Below are 18,015 nucleotides of genomic sequence, written 5' to 3'. Positions count from 1 at the left end.
GCTGGAGCGCACTGCAGCCAATCAGAGTGCGAATAGTTGATGACTCATCAGTTGCCAGGGGCAGCCTCAGAAGAACAGGTGCCCAAAGTGCTCTCAGCCAATCAGAGCGCGCGGCGCTCATGGCCCGAGCCTGCTCCGGTCTGGTGCTCCCAGTGCAGCGCGGCTGCTTTGGGGCTGGCGGCACCTGCCCGGCGCGGGCCCTGGGGCGTGTGGCGGCAGCTGGGGCCGTGCTGGTGGTGCTGGGAGCCAGCCCCGCCTGCGGAGCTGTCGGGTGAGCGGGGGAGGTGGGACACGATGGGTAAACAGGGGAAAAAGGGGGTGATGAGACCTCTAACCTGGGTGGTGGGAGGAGCGGGACCTCCAGAGGAAGCGTGGGAGGGGATTGAGGATGAGGGAGGAGTCTACCGGGTGGGGAAGTGGGCAGAAGGGGAGAGTGGGTCTCTAAAACTGAGCGGTAGGGGGCTGGGAATGGGGGGCTTGTGGGAAAAAGGGGACGAAAGGGCAAAAAGAGGGAATGGGACACCAAGAGCGAACTGGGGAGCAGCTGACGATAATGGAGGGGGACGATGAGAAAGAAGGAAGAAAAGAGGGAGAAGGGTGGACACCCCCTATGGGGAGATGAATGTGAAGTGCTTGATCAGCAACCTGGAATGGCTGGAGTACATGTGGGCTCTGGGGAGCACTCGGTGCCAGCACTACGAATTGTCCGGCCCGTTCCTCATGGAGCAGAGAGGTGAGCGTGCAGCAGAGCATGTCCTGACAGGCCCTTCCCTGGGAATGACCCTGGAGCCCCTCAAAACCTCCCTGGGAATCACCCCAGAGCCCTCAGCAGTCCTTGTGCCCATCCCCAGGGCTTCCTGCCGCTCCCCCAGTGTCTCCTGTGGCTCTCCCAGTCCATCCCAGTCCCTCCCAGTGTCTCCTCCGTGCATCCCACTGTCCCCATAGTCCCTCCCAGACCCTGCCCCTCTTTCTCAATTTCCAATTGTTTTATCAATGCTGCCCATCTACAAAAGACCAGACTTTCTGATTTTTGCCTGTTTTTATTTACCAAGACCAGATGGTTATCTGTGAGACCAAAGAATTTACAGAGATTTATTCAACCACCACTGCTTACCTGGCAAAGTTATGACAGGAAAAACCCAAAAATTACTGATTACAACGAGAGGCCATACTGTAAGAAGAGGCTGCAAACCAAGGTTCGGTGGAGCGTGGAGTGGGCGGTGACCCCTCACGTTCCCCAGCACTGCTTGCTCCGTCTGCATCAAATAAAGCAACTTAAATTTTGCTGAATATCTTGGGACTTCTTGTTTCTCCTTTAAAACGCTGGCATCGCACCAGCGTCACCCCACAACAACGGGACACATCCTCGTGTTGCCCTGTTGCTTTTGTGTTCCACGGTATTTTACCTTTCGCGTTAAGTGCTTGCGAAGGCGCCCCCGGTGTCGCTCGTGTTCCCTCGGCACCGGCTGCCCGGTGGTTCCCCCTGCCACGTTCCGTCCCGGCTGGGGGAGCCCTGGAGCCGCTCCATCAGCCTTCCCGGTGCTCCCAGTGTGCGCATCCAGCCCGGAGCAGCCAGCGAGGGCTTCAGCTGGGACAGCAGCTGGAGGAGAGCCCGGTTCGCGTCGCCTTGGGTGGTTCTTTCCAACCAATGCGGAAAAACGATTTGGTGAGTTTTCTGCTTGAAATCTGTCCCCTCGTCCACTCAGCTGAAGGGACTTGGGGCAGTTTTCTCATTTCTGGGGGAAAAATCAAAGCCATGCACCGACGCTTCTGAATTGCGGTAGCAGATGTGAGGCTCCAGGGCTTCCCGCTGAGCTGGAGCCTCCCAACACGCAGGGCTGGGAAAGGCGTGCCGGGAGCTCCGGAGAACTTTGTTGGTGTTTTCAGACAAATCCCGACTCGGGCCCAGGCCCGGGCCCGTTCCAGGGCTGTTCCTCATCTCCGGCTTTTCCCCTCACACAGCCCGGGGGGCCCTGAGAGCTCGGGCCGGGGCTGGGCCGTGCGCAGAGCCCGCCCCTCGCTGCGATTGGCCGATTCTGCCGTCACTCCTCGTTCTGCCGCGCTGATTGGGCAGAGCGGGGAGAAGGCCGGCCCCGGTGCCGCCCCCAGAGCGCCCCTGGCGGAGCTAAGGCGCCATTGCCGGAGCGTGTGTGCGGGCCCGGGAGCGGCGGCGCCGGAGCTCGGTGAGACGGCGGCCAGAGCCCAGTGAGGAAGACCTCAAGGTCTTCCCACATTCCAGGCCATTCCCCAGTGTGGATCTTGTGGTCCTTGGTGAGGTTGGAGCTTCAACTGAAACTCTTCCCACATTTCCCATACCCACAGAGCCATTCCCCAGTGTGGATGTTCTGGTGTTCCCTCAGGTGGGAGCTGTAGCAGAAGCTCTTCTCACATTCCAAGCACTTGTGGGGCTTTTCTTCTTCCTCCATCCAGCCGTGGCTTGGGAATGACAAATCCTGGTTTGAGGGGAAAAACAAGTTGGGGGCTCCTCGGGCTGGGGGCCCCTCCTGCCCAAATCCATCTCTAGAATGTAGGAGGTGTCTTGCATCCATTAAATTCTCCAAAATATCAAGATTCAACCCAAAAAAACCCTCCAAGGTGTTCCCTATCTCTGATTTCTCCACTTTGGGGTCCCAGAGGTTTCCCTTCCTTTGGATGATGGGAGTCCAATGGCTCCAGGGGTTCCCCCTTCTCCAGGGTCCTGCTTAGGGATGATCCAAGGGCTTTTGGGGGGTCCATGGGGTCCCTTCTTCACTGATGCCTCACTTTGAGATCCCTGCGATCCCAGAGGTCCCTCCCCCCCATTCCAGGCTGCCAGGGACCCCCCAGCTCCGGGATCACCCCTCTCTGTTCTCCCTACTCTAGAGGTCGCAGGGGTTCCCAGGACCAATACTGGACCCCCTGCCAATACTGGACAATGGCCACGTGGACCCCCAAATATCCCCCCAAGAGGCTCATCTTTGGCGTCCTGCAAGATCCAAACACACACACACAGGAAAAAACCTCCCAGGGATACCAGATGATATTTGGGGTTCAATTCCGCAATATGCGAGCTCCAAACACACCCCAATTAAAAAAAAAACCGTCCCAGGGACCCCCCGATAGGATTGGGATGAGCTTTCCCTCCCTGCTGACCTGCAGGATGCGGTGGGGCTGATGGTCCCGGGGGCTGCGGCCACAGGGAGCACTGGAACCTCCTGCTTCTCCTTCTCTGTCTCCTCCTGCTCCTCCCCTTACTGCTCCTCCTTTTCCTATCTCCCTTCTCCTGCTCCTCCTCCTTCCTAATCCCACCTCCTCCCCAGTTTCTGCATTCTGTATATTTAGAGTGGAGAACCTTGCTTGTTTTTAGAACTAGAACAAAGATCCCAGATGGAACAAGCCTTGCTGGTTTTAGTCAGAAGCATCAGTGACTAAAGGTCATGTTTCCTTTGGTTTTGTCCCGTCCTTGCTCCTCCTCAGCGTTCACACTGGATTATGGGTGTCCTTGTTTGCTGCATTTGCAGAGTTCCTCTTGGATCCTTTGGGCAGTAGGCTGTGCCCTGGGAGGATTCTTTGTGCTCCTTTGTGACATAGGAGAACCTTCCAAGTGGTTTTTGCGTGAGCTGCTGCTGTGATGTCACAGGAACGTTGCCACATCCCAGTGGTGTTCCCATTGCTGTGGGACAGAGGCCTCAGTGCCCGGAGCAGCGCTGGGTGCCTGCTGATTGCCGGAGGATCCTCCTGCCCGAGGCATTCTCAGCCCAGCCCCTGACGTGTGTCCTTCTGTGCTTGCAGGGCTACAGTCTGCAGACGTGTGCAGCACAGCCACAATGATCCAGCCAGTGGTTGCTGCAGTTTGCACTCTGTACTCTGTGGCTTATTCAGGATATTTTTTAACCCACTTGGCAAGTAAGTTGACTTTTTCCCTGGCTGCAGCATCTGTGGCGTTGGGCTTGCTGTGTGCTTTCTGTTCTTCCTCTGGACCCCAGGTGACTTTGTAACCAAATTGCCATGAAGACACCATTAGATTGGCAGAGCTCCTGGCAGCAGCTGCAGCTGAAGAAGGGGGTGTCTACAGCCAGCGAGGCGTTTGCAATGAGGCCCGCACGGGTTCTGTTCCCTCAAGCAGGGCGTCTGTGGCAGTGGAGCCTAGAACTCCCTCCATTTGCTGGTCCAGCCAAGAACCGACACAGCCCAGTATTTTGTGCTGCTCTTTTGCTTGCTCTGTGAAGGGACTGTGGCTCCTGGAGGGATGCTGTGAAAGCAAAATGCTCTCTTGGGGTTGCCTTGCTCTGTGGCACTTCCCACCACAGGCAGTTTTTTTTCCTACCAGCATCTGGTTCATGTTCCCTCTCCCACTGCAGGGCACCTCATGCGTGGATCCCAAGCAGCTCCTCCTTCGGTGAGTGGGAAGAAACCTTTGGTGTTCAGAATTGTGCAGCAAGTTGTGAGCTCTGTGTGTGGCAGCTGAGTGCCATGCTGGGAGGCTGAAGGAAAGCTCCTGTCAGGGTCTTTGCAGCAGCAACAGCAAAGGGATCCCTGGCAGTTTTCTCCTTTTCTGCTGAAGAGTTTTAGAAGAGCTGCAGGCCTGGTTTTGCAGGTAGAAGACTGGCCTTAGCCACGGTGAAATATCAAATTCCCAACAATAAGTGGCAATGTCAACTTTAGCCCATTGTTAGTTTGGACAACTCTGAACTTTGTTTCTGCATAGCGCAGCTGGATGAGTAGCTGAGGATAAATAAGGTGATAACTGAGATAGAACTTCCTGTCCCTCACACTACTGCCTGTCCACAGGGCGGAAAAGCTGCACCAGCACCTCCTCTGGCTCCCTCTGCTTCCAGAGAGGAAGAAGACAGCAGTGAGCTTCCTGCTGTTCTGGGGGATGAGGGCGAACACCCCGTGGTTTGGGAATACAACGGTGAGGCTCCCGCAGTGTGGGACAAGGACAGCGGACATCTCCCGGCGTGCGACGAGGATGGTGGATGTCCCCTGGAATGGGATGAGGATAGAAAAGCTCCCACAGCGTGGGATGATGGCCAACCTGCAGCATTTTGGAAAGAGGACGGAGAACCTGCAGCTCTTTGGGAAGAGGACGGAGAACCTGCCTCTGCTTGGGAAGAGGACACTGAACCTCCCTCTGCTGTGGGATCCTGGGATGAACATTCTGACATCAGCACAGCCTCGAAGCTGTGGGGAGGGGAGAGGGGAGTGGGGAGGGGAGAGGGGAGTGGTGCCTGATGCAGCTGAGTACGTCTGTTCTGTTCCTGTGTGCCACAGCAGGGTGCTGTGCGTGTGTCTCTGCATGAGCTGCACCTCGTGCTGCTCTGCAGCTGAATGTCACGGAGTCATTTACTGTCCTTCCCCAGCTGAGACCAAGGGGCTCATGGCCCCAGGGAGTGGGGCTGCATTCTGGCTCTGCTGCAGGGCAGGGTCTCCATCTGGGAGGGAGCATCTTCCGTGTGGTTTCTTTCAGGGAGCATGGTGAGCGTGGGGGAGCCTGCTGAGAAATACCTGGAACTGGGGCAGATTGGCCAAGGGTAAGTGCATGGCAGTTACTTATGCACAAGCAGGGCCAGGTATTTGGCTGGTGCAGGATCAAGTGAGAAGTCAGGAGAGACGTTCAGACACTGGGGTATGATCCTGCTGTCTCTCAGTCCTAATCCAAATTGGTAACTGTGGTCAGAAGGCACTGTCAAAGGCCTCTGAGGCTGGCAGTGTCCCGCCTGCAGCAAGGAGCAGGACCTGGAAGATCTTCAGTGCCTGGAATTTGATTGCCTTAAAGAGCAACTCACGTGGTGACCTGGTCACCAGTCAGACTCTTAGAAAGCAGTTCTCAAGAAAAACTAGGAAGTGCTTTTCCCAGCACAGGTAGTAAACCCCATACATTCAGTAACAGACACAGAGCTGCTGCACTCGAGAGGAAAATGCATCACCTGCCTGATGGCAGGGCCCCTGTGGATCCTGCAAGTCTTAGGCAGGAAATGCAAAAGAATGTAATGCATTATTTTCCAGGTTTTTAGACACCCACCCCCCACCTCAGGTTTTGAACTAAAGGAATTCAGTGTAGACATTTGGGATTTGCTCCATCCCTTTTCCTTCATGTTGGCCTCAGTTTTCTCTTGCACAGCTTGCATGGCAGCTGCTGCTCTGGTGTTTGAAGGGTCGATGCACCCAGGTGTTTTGTGAATGCTGCAGGCAGCAGAGATCTCCTGTGTGGGCTGGCTTTCACTCCCAGGGCCTAAAGCACTGCTTCTTTCTTCTCTGCTGTTTTGTCTCCAGGGCTTTCGGAACTGTTTATAAAGGACTCGACAGGGCCACTGGAGGAGAGGTCAGTGCCAACATGTCCAGCACGTCTGGCAGCTCTCAAGGGCTCTCCCCTCTGCTCGGAGCTATGGCTGGAGCTTTGGGGGCCCAGCAGAGCTTTCCTGCTCAGGCTGCTCCTCTGAAGGCAGAGCAGTGTCAGCCTTCAGAACACAGCTGGGGCAGACTTGGTCCTTCTGAAGTGCCCAAAGGAATGCAAGGAGGGCAGTGGTGTCTGTCAGAGCAGGACACGCTGGCTTGGTCTTCAAGTCTAAAACCGTGAATGCGTCAACTGGTGGAGACTGAGGCCCAATTTCTCTGCATCCCAGCCTTGGACAGGAATGCTATTTAGCAGTTTTTCCATCCTGCTTTTCATCTTCAAAGGATACCTCATGGCCTAATTAGGGAGAGATCCTGCTTGGGCTCAGTTTGGGGTTCTAGTCCTACTGCAGCTGCTCACAGAGAGGGAGAGGGAGAGGAAATGAGAAGATGAATGCCCAGAGCAAAGCTCTCTCCTAAACCCTGCAGTTGTGTTTGAGTCTGGTGTCAGTGACAGCCTGTGACAGGATTCATGTGAGCAATGGATGTGCGTGTTTGCTTTCTTGTGCAACCCCAAACAGAGCAGTGGCATTTGAAATCATGACCAAATCCCATAGAATTGCTAAAGGGTTCTGGGCTGTTTTGCTCTGTTTCACAGGACCAGAATGACCTCCTGCTTGCAAAATGTGTTTAATAATAATAATGATGTTGATGATCATCATCAGAGTGGTGGTAAACTAAGGCCATTTGAGAAGACTGTAGGTGCAGAAAATGTTGTTAGAGCTTTGAGGCTGACAGCTGAGGGACCATTTCTGCAGAGCTTACAAGGCCAAATGTCTCTGGCCACGTGTCCTGTAAGCAGCCCACAGTGAGCAGAGAAATGGGCTGTGGGAACGGCACTTGCTGAGCTCTGGTGTCCCATCCCAAGGCAGTTTGGCACAGCCTGGCTCCGCTGCTCCAGAAATATTTGCTCCGTGTTTGCTGTGGTCTCCTGCCGCAGACCCCTCCAGTTAAAGGTCTGCAATGTCGCTTCAGGTGGCCATAAAGAAAATGAGTCTCGGAGAGCAGAACAGGGAACGAGCTGTGAATGAGATCCTGGTCCTGCAAGGCAAGAAGAACCCCAACATTGTCAACTCTTTGGACAGGTGAGTGCTTCAGGTCTTATGCCATGCAAGGACCCTGCATTCATCTTTCATCTGTAGTCTGTAGCCTGTTCTGAAAAAGCCTGACCCAGCCATATCTTCCCAAAACAATAGCCTGGCAGTTCACTCCCTCCATGCTTTTGTTTGTTTTTTTCTTCAAGGTGACCCCCTTTGCTGTGTCTTATGACAAGTGCTGATAAACCATGGCAGAAATTATTTCCCTTGGCTTCTTCTTTCCAACTCGTTTCCATTGCTGCAGATGCCAGGAAGCCCAGGTTTCCAGAAGTGCCTCATTTGCCCATTTTTCAATGGCCTTGCCAGTTTGTGAAGGCACTTTGTGCAAGGTTTTCCAAACAGTTGATAACTTTTGTCCCAAGTGCTGTACAGCCTCCTTGCCTGGATAACTCTGGAAGTTGTGTTGCCTTGTTCTGGAGGGAATGGTGGAACTGATGAGTTCAGACGCTGAACCAGCTGGGGGCAAGTCTTGTGGTTCCACATTGATCTGGGCTGTTGCTAAACTGCATTTTTCACTTGCTTGCCATCTAAGGCATCTCCTTTCTCACAGGTGTCTCCTTCTCCTTCAGACTGTGTAGATTCCAAGGCCTGTGCAGGCTGGCAGGAATGTCTCTCTATCTGATTCTACTCTCATTGACAAGTGACCTGGAAACACAACTCCACTTGAGGCTTTTCCATGGGGGAGTTGAGCAGTGCACATTCACCTCCATGCCGCTGTTTTCCTCTCCCAGCTTCCTTGTTGATGAAGATCTCTGGCTGGTGATGGAATACATGGATGGAGGAACTTTGCAGGACATTGTCACACAGACACGCATGGCTGAAGGAGAGATGGCAGCTGTCAGTCGGGAGGTGAGGGATCCTGCTTGTGCTTCCCGTGGCTTGGACACCATGGTCCTTCCAAACAGGGTGTGAGAACAGGAGTGGCTCCATGCTCAGGGCTTTGTTTCCGTGTTGCTTTTATGAACTGGAGAAGAAAGAGCCTCTGAAGTGAACGACCTGCAGTCTCACTACACTTCTACTCTGTTCTTGTGCCCCTTTCCTGCTGTTGTGATACTCTGTCTGTCTTTTTTTTTAGTTGATTTGCTGTTCTCAGCTTTGCCTTGAACCATTTGCCTGGAGCTTGTCTGCACTGTCTCCTGGCCTGTCGCAGCAAAGTTGCTGCCGGGACAATTCCAAACTGCCCTTTCTTGTGTGATGTATTCTGGCCATTGATTTTTACCCTTGTGTTTCTTGTTCTCTCTCAGTGTCTGCAGGGCCTGGATTTCCTCCATTCCAACCGGGTGATCCACAGAGATCTGAAGAGCTCCAACATCCTTCTGGGAATGGACGGCTCTGTCAAACTGGGTGGGTGCTCCTGGCCAGGCACGGTGCTCCCAGGGTGTGAGTCTGAGGCTGTTTCCCAGTGACAACCAGAGCCCCACAAGTGCTGCTGGTGGCACTGCCCGGCTGCTGCAGCCAGCTGAGAGCAACTGCCCCGCACAGAGAGCTCAGGAGAGGAGCAGGGTGTCAGGAGTGGCTTTGCTCTAGGTGTGGCCCTTCCAGAGGGACGGGAGTTGGAATCTAAACTTCAAGGGAAGCAGTAAAAGCCACTGCATGAAAGCTGAGGGTTTCTTTAAGGGTCCAGTTCCATCATTCCTTGGCCACAGCCCTGAGGACTTTTCCAGCTGGCTTCAGTACTGCATTCTCAGACTGAGAGTGGGGAATCTTTGTGCTTGGTTTCCTCATTCCAGCTGTCTTTGACAGTGTTTGTTTCTGTCCTCAGCTGATTTTGGCCTCTGCGCTCAGCTCGGCCCTGAGCAGGACCAGTGCAGCTCCATGGTGGGCACTGCTCACTGGATGGCCCCAGAAGTTGTGACCAGTTCTCCTTATGGCCCCAAGGTGGACATCTGGTCTTTTGGTATTGTGACCATCGAGATGGTGGAAGGAGAACCTCCTTACTTCAAGCAAACAGGGGCTATGGTAAGAGGCAAATTCTCCAGTGTTTGCAGAGGCGTGTGAGCACAGGCTGGCCCTGCACTGGGAGGAGCAGCTGGAGGTTTCTGCACATTGGGAAGGGAACTCCCAGAGGACTCGAGCCTGAGCACAGATGAACATTCGGCAGTCTCCAGCAACAATTTGCTTTGGGTTTTAAGTTGTTGCAGCTCTTCCGTCTGTGAGGATGACCTGAAAACGCAAAGCCAGTGTATCAGCTCTAATGTTATCTTGCAGAAAAACCCCAAACCAACCCCAAAATCCACCCCCAAACCCTACAAGTTTTCTGAAGGACTTTCTAAAAGAGCCAGATCAACTCCCCCTGATTTTTCTCACTGGGAAACTTGTCTAAAACATGAAGAGCATTGCTTACCACACCCCTAGTCCAACATATTTCCTTCCTGGTCCGAGCTGCTTTCTCTGTCATCAAGCCGGAGCTTTCAGCAACCCAAACCTCCTGTTCCTTGCCTGGCAGTTTCCAGGATGGGGCATCAGGAATGCATTTACTTCAGGGTCAGTGGCACTGCAGACATGTGTTTGATGTAAGAATCCTTTGATATAACACATGCCGGCCACACTGGCTCTTGGAAATGGCCCATAAAGCTGGTATTTGGAGAAGCAAAAATGTGCTATTTCTGATGCAGGTTCCTACTAATAACGTCAGCCAACGAAAGTGGCTCTCAGGGCAAGATCATTTGGATGTTGCAATGGCTGCGGCTGCACCAGGGTTTGGGGGTTTTGGCTGGCATAGAAAAATGAGCCATGAGCAGTGCCTCTGCCAGGGAGGAAACTGCCCCCGGAGCTGGGGCTGAGGAGCCAGGGTCGATGTGAGCACTCGTGGGTGTGAAGGAAGCCGGCAGAGCCCTGGGTTTGCTTTTCCTGCAGGCTCGCGCTCTGATCCGGCAGAACGGGACCCCGCAGCTGCAGGAGCCCAGGCGCCTGTCGGCTCTGCTGCGGGACTTCCTCGAGTGCAGCCTGGAGCCGGACGAGGAGCGGCGCTTCTCTGCCCAGGAGCTGCTGCAGGTGAATGCGAAGCGGCTGCAGGGGAAACAGCAGCACAAGGGAGGGAGGCAGGGAGGGAGGGAGGCAGGGAGGGAGGGAGGGAGGGGTTTTCTTGGGGGGCCCCCCCTCCGCCAATCTCCAGTCTCGCTGCTTTTCACGAGCAAAGCAAGCAGAGCCCTCGCCTGCTTTGGGCTGGCAGGGTCCTTTCGAGGTCATCTGCACCTGCTAAACCCACAGAGCAGGGACATCTTCAAGTGGCTCAGGTGGCTCAGAGCCCTGTCTGACCTGAGTTTGGATGCTTCCAGGGAGGAGGCACCTCCCACATCTCCGGGCACCCTCTGTCAGTGTTTCCCCAGTCTCCTGATAAAAGAATTCTTCCTTCGACCCAATCTGAGCCTGCTTCCCTCTCTTGAGTTTCAAACCATTCCCCTTTGTCCAGGAACTTGACTCTAGAAAGTAATGGTTCATTTCTTTCTTTTTTATCCTTTGGACAGCACCCATTTTTATCATCAGCCAAGCCTCTCTCCAGCCTGACCCCTCTGATCACTGCAGCAAAGCAACGGCGGGTGCAGCAGAGGAGATGAAACATCTGAGAACAGCTTTTTGTGACAGTAGTTAGGTCTAGTTAGGTAGGGTAGTTAGGACTGCTAGTTAGTTAGGGTCGTTAGGAGAGCCTGTTTGTTATGGCAGGTTTTGGAATAAAAAGTTTCTTAAAACCTCAACACCCTTGTGTTCCTTCCTTCTCCCCCTGTGACTCAGCTGCCCCGAGCAATGCGAGGAAACAGGGTCAGGGACTTGTAGATAAGAGATGATCACTTCCAGAAAATGGCACTAATTGACGTGCACTGTTGTTCAGCGGCGGCCGGAGCTCGGTGAGGCGGCCCCAGCGCAGGGTCCCGGGGACAGGGCAGCCACCTGTGTCCTGCCCACAGGAACCGGGACGAGCCGGCGCTGCTCCGGCACCGGCTCCGGCCGAGCTCCCAGCGGGAAGGAGACCGCGGGCAGCCGCTCCCGCAGCGCCCCCAGCCCAGGGGCAACACGGGCCGGGCACGGGACAACGAACCCGACAGAGCCCCCCGCCGCCCCCTCCGCCCGCAGCGAGCCCCGAGCCCCCGCAGAACCGAGCGCGGCTCCCACCTGCGCTGGGGCCGCCTCCGAGCTCCGCCGCCGCCGCTCCCGGGCCCGCACACACGCTCCGGCAATGGCGCCTTAGCTCCGCCAGGGGCGCTCTGGGGGCGGCACCGGGGACGGGCTTGTCCCCGCTCTGCCCAATCAGCGTGGCAGAACGAGGAGTGACGGCACAATCGGCCAATCGTAGCGAGGGGCGGGGCAGAAACTACCCCTGCTCCCCCGGGTATTGCACAAGCCCAACAAAAATATTTACAAACGGTTCTACATATTCAAACATTTTAGCACAGTTTCTCCCCCTCCCACCTTTTTCAGGCATGTGTAGTTGTCCCAGTCCTGATGATTTGTTACTTGTCAATACATTCAACAAGTTCCTACTCTTTCATTGGGTAACGTTAACAAAACAACACCTTCACTAACATCACAACACAACATTCACATTAAAAGATCTCCAAACTTCAGCAAAACTTCTTTTATAAAAGCCAGTGTTAAAAACCTTAGTGTTCACTCTAACAATTGCAAAGCCAACACTGTAATATATTTATCACAGTAGCTTTGAGCTTAGAGCTGGGCTTGGGCTAAGGAGCACAACTGGAGATGCCTTTGGGCTTAGGTCCAAGAACGGTGCTGGCCTTAGGGCAGGAACTGGGGCTGACTTTGGGAGTTCGAGTTAAAGCTGCCATTGGAGTGTGGGCTGGCACTCCAAACTGCATTTAGGGCTTGAAATTGCCATTGGTCTTGGGCTTAGAGTTGCAATTGGGGCTGGCTTTGTGCTTAGGGCTAAACGCGGAATTTGTTTTAGGGCGGAGCATTAGGCAAGGAGCTGGAATTGGGGCTGGACTTGGCTGTTAGGGCTGGGTTTTAGATTAGAGTTGGAACTGGGACTAAGGCTAAATGTGCCATTTGCCTTAGGCCTGGCCTTGAGATTGGCTCTGGGGCTGCACCAGTCTGGCACTGGGATGAGATTAAATCCAGGAGTGTGAGTGTGTCTCAACATGGAGTGAGCTTGAGATCAGGATCAGGGTGAGCTTTGGGACTGAGCGCACGCCCAGATGGAGAGGGGGATGTTGCTGCAGGATGTCCCTGTCATCGTTGCAGCCCTGCTCAGGCACCACCAAAAGCCGGCAGGAACTGGCTGGGCCGACATACAGGTGCTCCCAGCACCTAGAATATCCTTCTTTCCAGTCCGTTCTGCTCTCCTGGACATGCTCCCTCCAGGCTCTTTGTCACCTCCTTCATGGCAGAGCATGGGGATATTGAGTGGCTTCTACGACCCTGCAGAGTCCTTGAGAAGGACAAGCCTTGCTTAGCAACAACCAAATTCTCTACCTGTCATACACAGCATTCCCATCCTGCATCCAATCCCACCACTGTGCCACTTTCTGGGAAGAAAGGAAGCCCAGTCAAATCCAAAACAGTGGGAACATTCAGACAGTTCTCTGAGAAAATCCTAATTTATTTAACGTTAAGGCTCCTAAAATGATCAGATCTTGATCCATAAACACATTCCTGGTAGTCAGAGGCTATCTGACTGGTAGAGTGGGGGGAGCTTCCTGGAGATGGGAAAGCTTCCTTGGTTTCCTGTGAATCTTTCCTGCTGCAAAGCATGGGGGTTTCCCCACTGGAACAGGGACAGCGTTCTGGGAACTGACTGTAGGCTGAACACGAGTGGCTCCAGAACACTTCCAACTGGGACACTTGCCTCTGGGAACAGCTTCTTGGACACGGCTGGGCTGCCCATTTTACTTCCAGGCATTTCCTGCCCATCTGCATCCTCAGGGATGAGGCTGTTTGTCTCACAGCCATGGCTCTGAGGGAGCAGGGCCGCCTGTCCAAAGGGCTGCCTCCCTCTGCACTCTGCCAGCTCTCACCGAGGCTCTGGCAGGGGTGAAGGCTCTTGCAGAAATATCCCAAGACTGGACATCGTCCTCATCCTGCTCCTCCACTGCTGATGCCACAGAGTTCCCTGCACCTAGGAACACCACCTTTTCTTCTGGAGGAACTTCTTCCAGCACAACACCAAGGGTCTTCTCCTGTGGCACCGCCACAGCATCCTCAAAGCCGTGGACTAGGAAGGGACAGCTCCTGGATATTGCTGCTGTGTTTCTGGCTGCCAGAGCGGCCGAAAGCGCTGAGTGGCGGCCATCAAACCCAGCGCAGTAACTCCCGGCATTCGCCAAGCCGGAGGCGGCGTGGACAGCGTCGCCGAGGGTGGAGAACCAGCCTGGGTGTGCGGGAGGGGTCTCAGGAACCGCGGAGCTTGCCAACCCCGTTAAAGTTGCTGACGGCGCTGTCCAAGGTCTCGAGTCAGGGCCTTCTCTGGGACCCCCGGCATAAAGCCGCCGCCGCGCCGAGCGGGGATCGGAGCGGGCGGAGCCGCGGAGCACCGGGCTGGGGGCCGGCGGCGCCGGGCGTGGTCCGAGCGTGGCGCCGCTGAAGAGCGGGGCTGACCCGGGGACATCCGTGTTAGCCTTGAAACACACAGTCACAGGGTGAATATATGCAGGTGCTTTTATTGAAGAGCTCTGGCAATCAGGGGTACAAACCCAAGTCTCATTCCGGCACGGATTCGAGATGGACATGTTTTCATACCCTTTTCGTTATTAAACGACATATTAATTATGAAATGATAAATAAATTCTTATTATGTCTATTGTATACATTGATCTTATCCAAGCATGAATTCTTGTCATTTTCATCAGGTCCCCCAAACATCCTTTCTCATGATTCTTGTACGATTACATCGTTTCACACGATTCTTTCTACAATTAAACAATAATTATATTCAATTACCAAACAATCATTACATTTAGCAATCATATCATTTATCATATGATGATTACGCAGATGCAGTTTCACGTGGTCTAATTCGTTCCCAGGGCCTAGTTCCCTTTCTCAGGCCTACCAGACCCAACCTTTCTTTCTACCCCCCGAATCATTGTATAAAATTCCCACGATTTTAGAAACATTTTAACCCTACGCTACCATCCGGACTGTGCCGGGTTCCCTGCGGTATCCGCCGCCATAAAAAAACAACGCGGGGCCGCAAGAGCCCACGTCGGGGAGGTGCTTTTCGGCAGCTGCCCCAGGCTAAGAAGCCAAAAGGCACCGGGAAGGGGGAGGGTGCCGGGCTGTACCGGTTCCCCTGTAATACCCGCCGGCGTAAAGCCGTGGGACCGGGGCGCCCAGCCGAGGAGGAGAGGAACGGCGGAACCCCCCCGGTGGAACGGGGGTCCCTGGATCGTCGGCAAATTGCTTTTACTTCTCGAGAGGAACATAAAGCCTTTTTATTTTTTTCTTCTCCTTTCATTCGTTTCCCTTCCTTGCTTTCCCCTTCTTTTTCCTTCTAGCTGATTGGGAAGGCAAGCTTTTCTTGCGAGGACCTGTAATGGGCTGTCAGGAAGGCAGGCTTTTGTTGTGAGAACCAGTGATTGGCAGGAAGAATGGGACTAAGAGTGTTATAAATGAGAAACAAAGTCTCGATATTTAGCAAAATTTAAGTTGCTTTATTTGATATAGACGGAGCACACAGCGCTGGGGAACGTGAGGAGTCACCGCCCACTCCACGCTCCGTCGAACCTTGGTTTGCAGCTCCTTTTTATAGGATGGTTTTCCTTGTAGTCTCCGGACAGTTTGTCAAGCAGCCATGTGGTCTTGGTAGATAAGGGACAGTAGACATGGGGGGATCTGGTCTTAACAGATAGGTTGGGATTGATTACACCAAGGCAGGAAATCTGGTATCGCAAAATCTTTCAGGTTGCAACTGATTATACAAAGGCAGGAAATCTGATTTTGCAATATCTTTCAGGCCGTGGGAAACCCCCAGTTTACAAACTGGTATCAAATACAATTTACTGAAAAAAACCCAATATTCATAACAGGGGATTTAAACACAATGATTTCATCATATATATTTTTCTCTATCTAATGTCCATGCTTCATTTCAGACCTAAGTATTCTGATTTCTAGAAACCCCGATGCTTTTATGATTAACACAAATCTTTTATCAATTATCCCAAGAGCAAGGAAGGAATCCCGAAGGGGACAAAGAAAAGAAGAGATATCAACAGATATACGTCTAAATAGCCTCCTGGGAAGAAAACTAGCCCGGTGGAAACATGACTCCAACACCAAAGAATTTAAGATGGTACAGTATTGTATAATAGGATAGATTAAGAGAGAAATTAAGTCCGACTATGTATACTGGCCGTGGGATGGGTCACATGAGGAATAGATGCGTCAGGTTTTAAACACCCGTGTAAAAGCTAAAGGAAGAACCCCGGTGCAGATCTGGGAGAGGGGATTTCACACTGAACAAACTTTCTAGCTCTGGCCTCTCAGTCCTGAATCTCAAGGGAAAGCTACTTTGTGCCCCATTCCATACAAACAGAAAATCCTGGATTTGAGAGAAAAAACACTGGCTTGGGGTGTGCTTTGTCTTCCTGCTCCCTTTTGTCACGTCCTGCCTTTTTCTCTCTCTCTGTGAACACTAAGTTTTGCTGTACACTTTCCCTCGGATAATTTAACTGCTTACCATATCAAGTGTTACTGTTGTTCTCCACCCAGATTTAACAGGAGCAGGTGCTACTTCTCTTTCAAGATAAGATTCAGGTTAACAGCATCACTTGAGTGCAGTGATTTCAAAATGAATACATTACCTTTCTCTCTTTCACTCGGAAATGAGCTACTGCCACCTGAACTTGCCCTTCCCTTCCTCTCCCGAGCCATGGAACAGCCCCACTGGCATGGCAGGAGCTGGGCCGGGGAACTGCTGCCTTTGGAGTTGCACCTTCTCCTCCCGTGGCCAGTGCTCAAAGCCCAGAAGAAGTGCTCTGTGAACTTTGAGTTCTGGCAGCTGGGTTAGAGCCCACATGGGAGGAGGAGAAGGTTCACCAGAGCCCCGCTACTGCCGTGCTAGCTCCAGGGCAAAGACTGGAATGGAAGCCAGCCCATGTACAAACCCCATCTGCTCTGCCCGTTCCTGTGGGAATGAGCTGCTGCAGAGGGGAAGATTTGGGTGAAATGTGGTTCTCTAAGAAGGCCATAACTAAATGCTTGCATGGGGATTTTGGCTTCTGGAGCAGTGGGGTAGGGCTGCTGTTGTTTCCTACCCCTACATGCCATGATGATGTACAGGCTGAGGGATGCCATGTGTGCTGTGCACTGGCAGTGATCCTCAAGAAATCTTTCTAATCCTCCCCTTCCAGCTAGTCAAGCCCCCACCAGTAGGAAGTGGCTCTGCTAAGCCCACTAAGAGAGCTCGAAGATTAGTTTGTGAGCCAAACAGTTGAATATTGCCTAGAGGGGGGTAGCAGGCAGTAGATGTGCCACCATTCTCTTTCCAGGACACCACTGGGAGTACTAGAACACAGGTCTGTGAGGCTGAGTGGTTGAATATTGCCTGGGAGGGTGGCAAGCACTGGATGTGACTCATCTGATGTTGGCACTGGCCTGGCCTTTCCTGTTTGTGCAGAGTGAGCTCACTGTCCACCACTGGCTTTCTCTTTCCAGCACAGATTCTCTGTGTGTTGTTTTGCCCTGGAAGGGAGATTTCTAGGTTGCCTTTGTTTCTTCATTAAAGGCAAATGATGGTGGGCAGAGCACTGCAAAGAGTGAAATGAAGAAAGGAAGTGGGTTGGCTGCCCCTAAGACCATCAGAGGAGAGGAACCATCCCATTGTCCCCACCCCCCCTCCCGACCCCCCCCGCCCAAGTGACCCTTGCCAGAGGGAAATAACCAAGAAATTGTCCCCAAAGACAGGGTTCAGGAATGCAGGACCTATCTGCCTGTATGTGTGGGGGGGAGGTTTGGGGGATCGAAGAACTTGTAGTGACATATTTTAACTAATTGTAGGCATGAAGCCCGCCACAATATCCCACCCATACTCCCCTCTCCTGTCCCCATCACCACTGTGTCATGATCCCACAGAGAGACCCACATGGGGGTTGGAGCCAGGAGGGCTCTAGAACAGTGTTGGGCACACGTGTGTCAGTGTGCAGAACTGCACACACTTATATTCTCTAGTGTGTCCAGATGTAAGTGCACCCGTCCTACTTTGTACAGTGTACATGTGTGCAGTGTGCACAGCACTGTGCACATCTGTGCTCTTCTGTGTACACGTGTGTTGAGTCTGTGCACAGCTCTGTGCTTGTAGGTGTGCACAGCTCTGCAGGGGTGAGCATGGCTCTGTGTGGGACATCTGTATGTTAATGACACTGCACGTATGAGTGTGCACGAGCTCTCAAGTACAACAGGTCTTGTGCTTGTAGGCATGTGTGCGTTAGTGGAGGCTGTGTGTAGGTGGGTGTCTGAGTACCACGTATGTGCTGGTGTGCATGGGTTTGGTGTGCATGGGTGTGTGCTCCTGGGGTCTGTGTGTGTGTGTGTGTGTGTGTGTGTGTGTGTGTGTGTGTCTGTGTGTGTGTGTGTGTGTGTGTGTGTG

Source organism: Cinclus cinclus, chromosome 35 (genome assembly GCF_963662255.1).
Source record: "Cinclus cinclus chromosome 35, bCinCin1.1, whole genome shotgun sequence".
In the NCBI taxonomy this organism is placed as follows: Eukaryota; Metazoa; Chordata; class Aves; order Passeriformes; family Cinclidae; genus Cinclus; species Cinclus cinclus.
Note: the sequence above shows the minus strand (reverse complement) of the source record.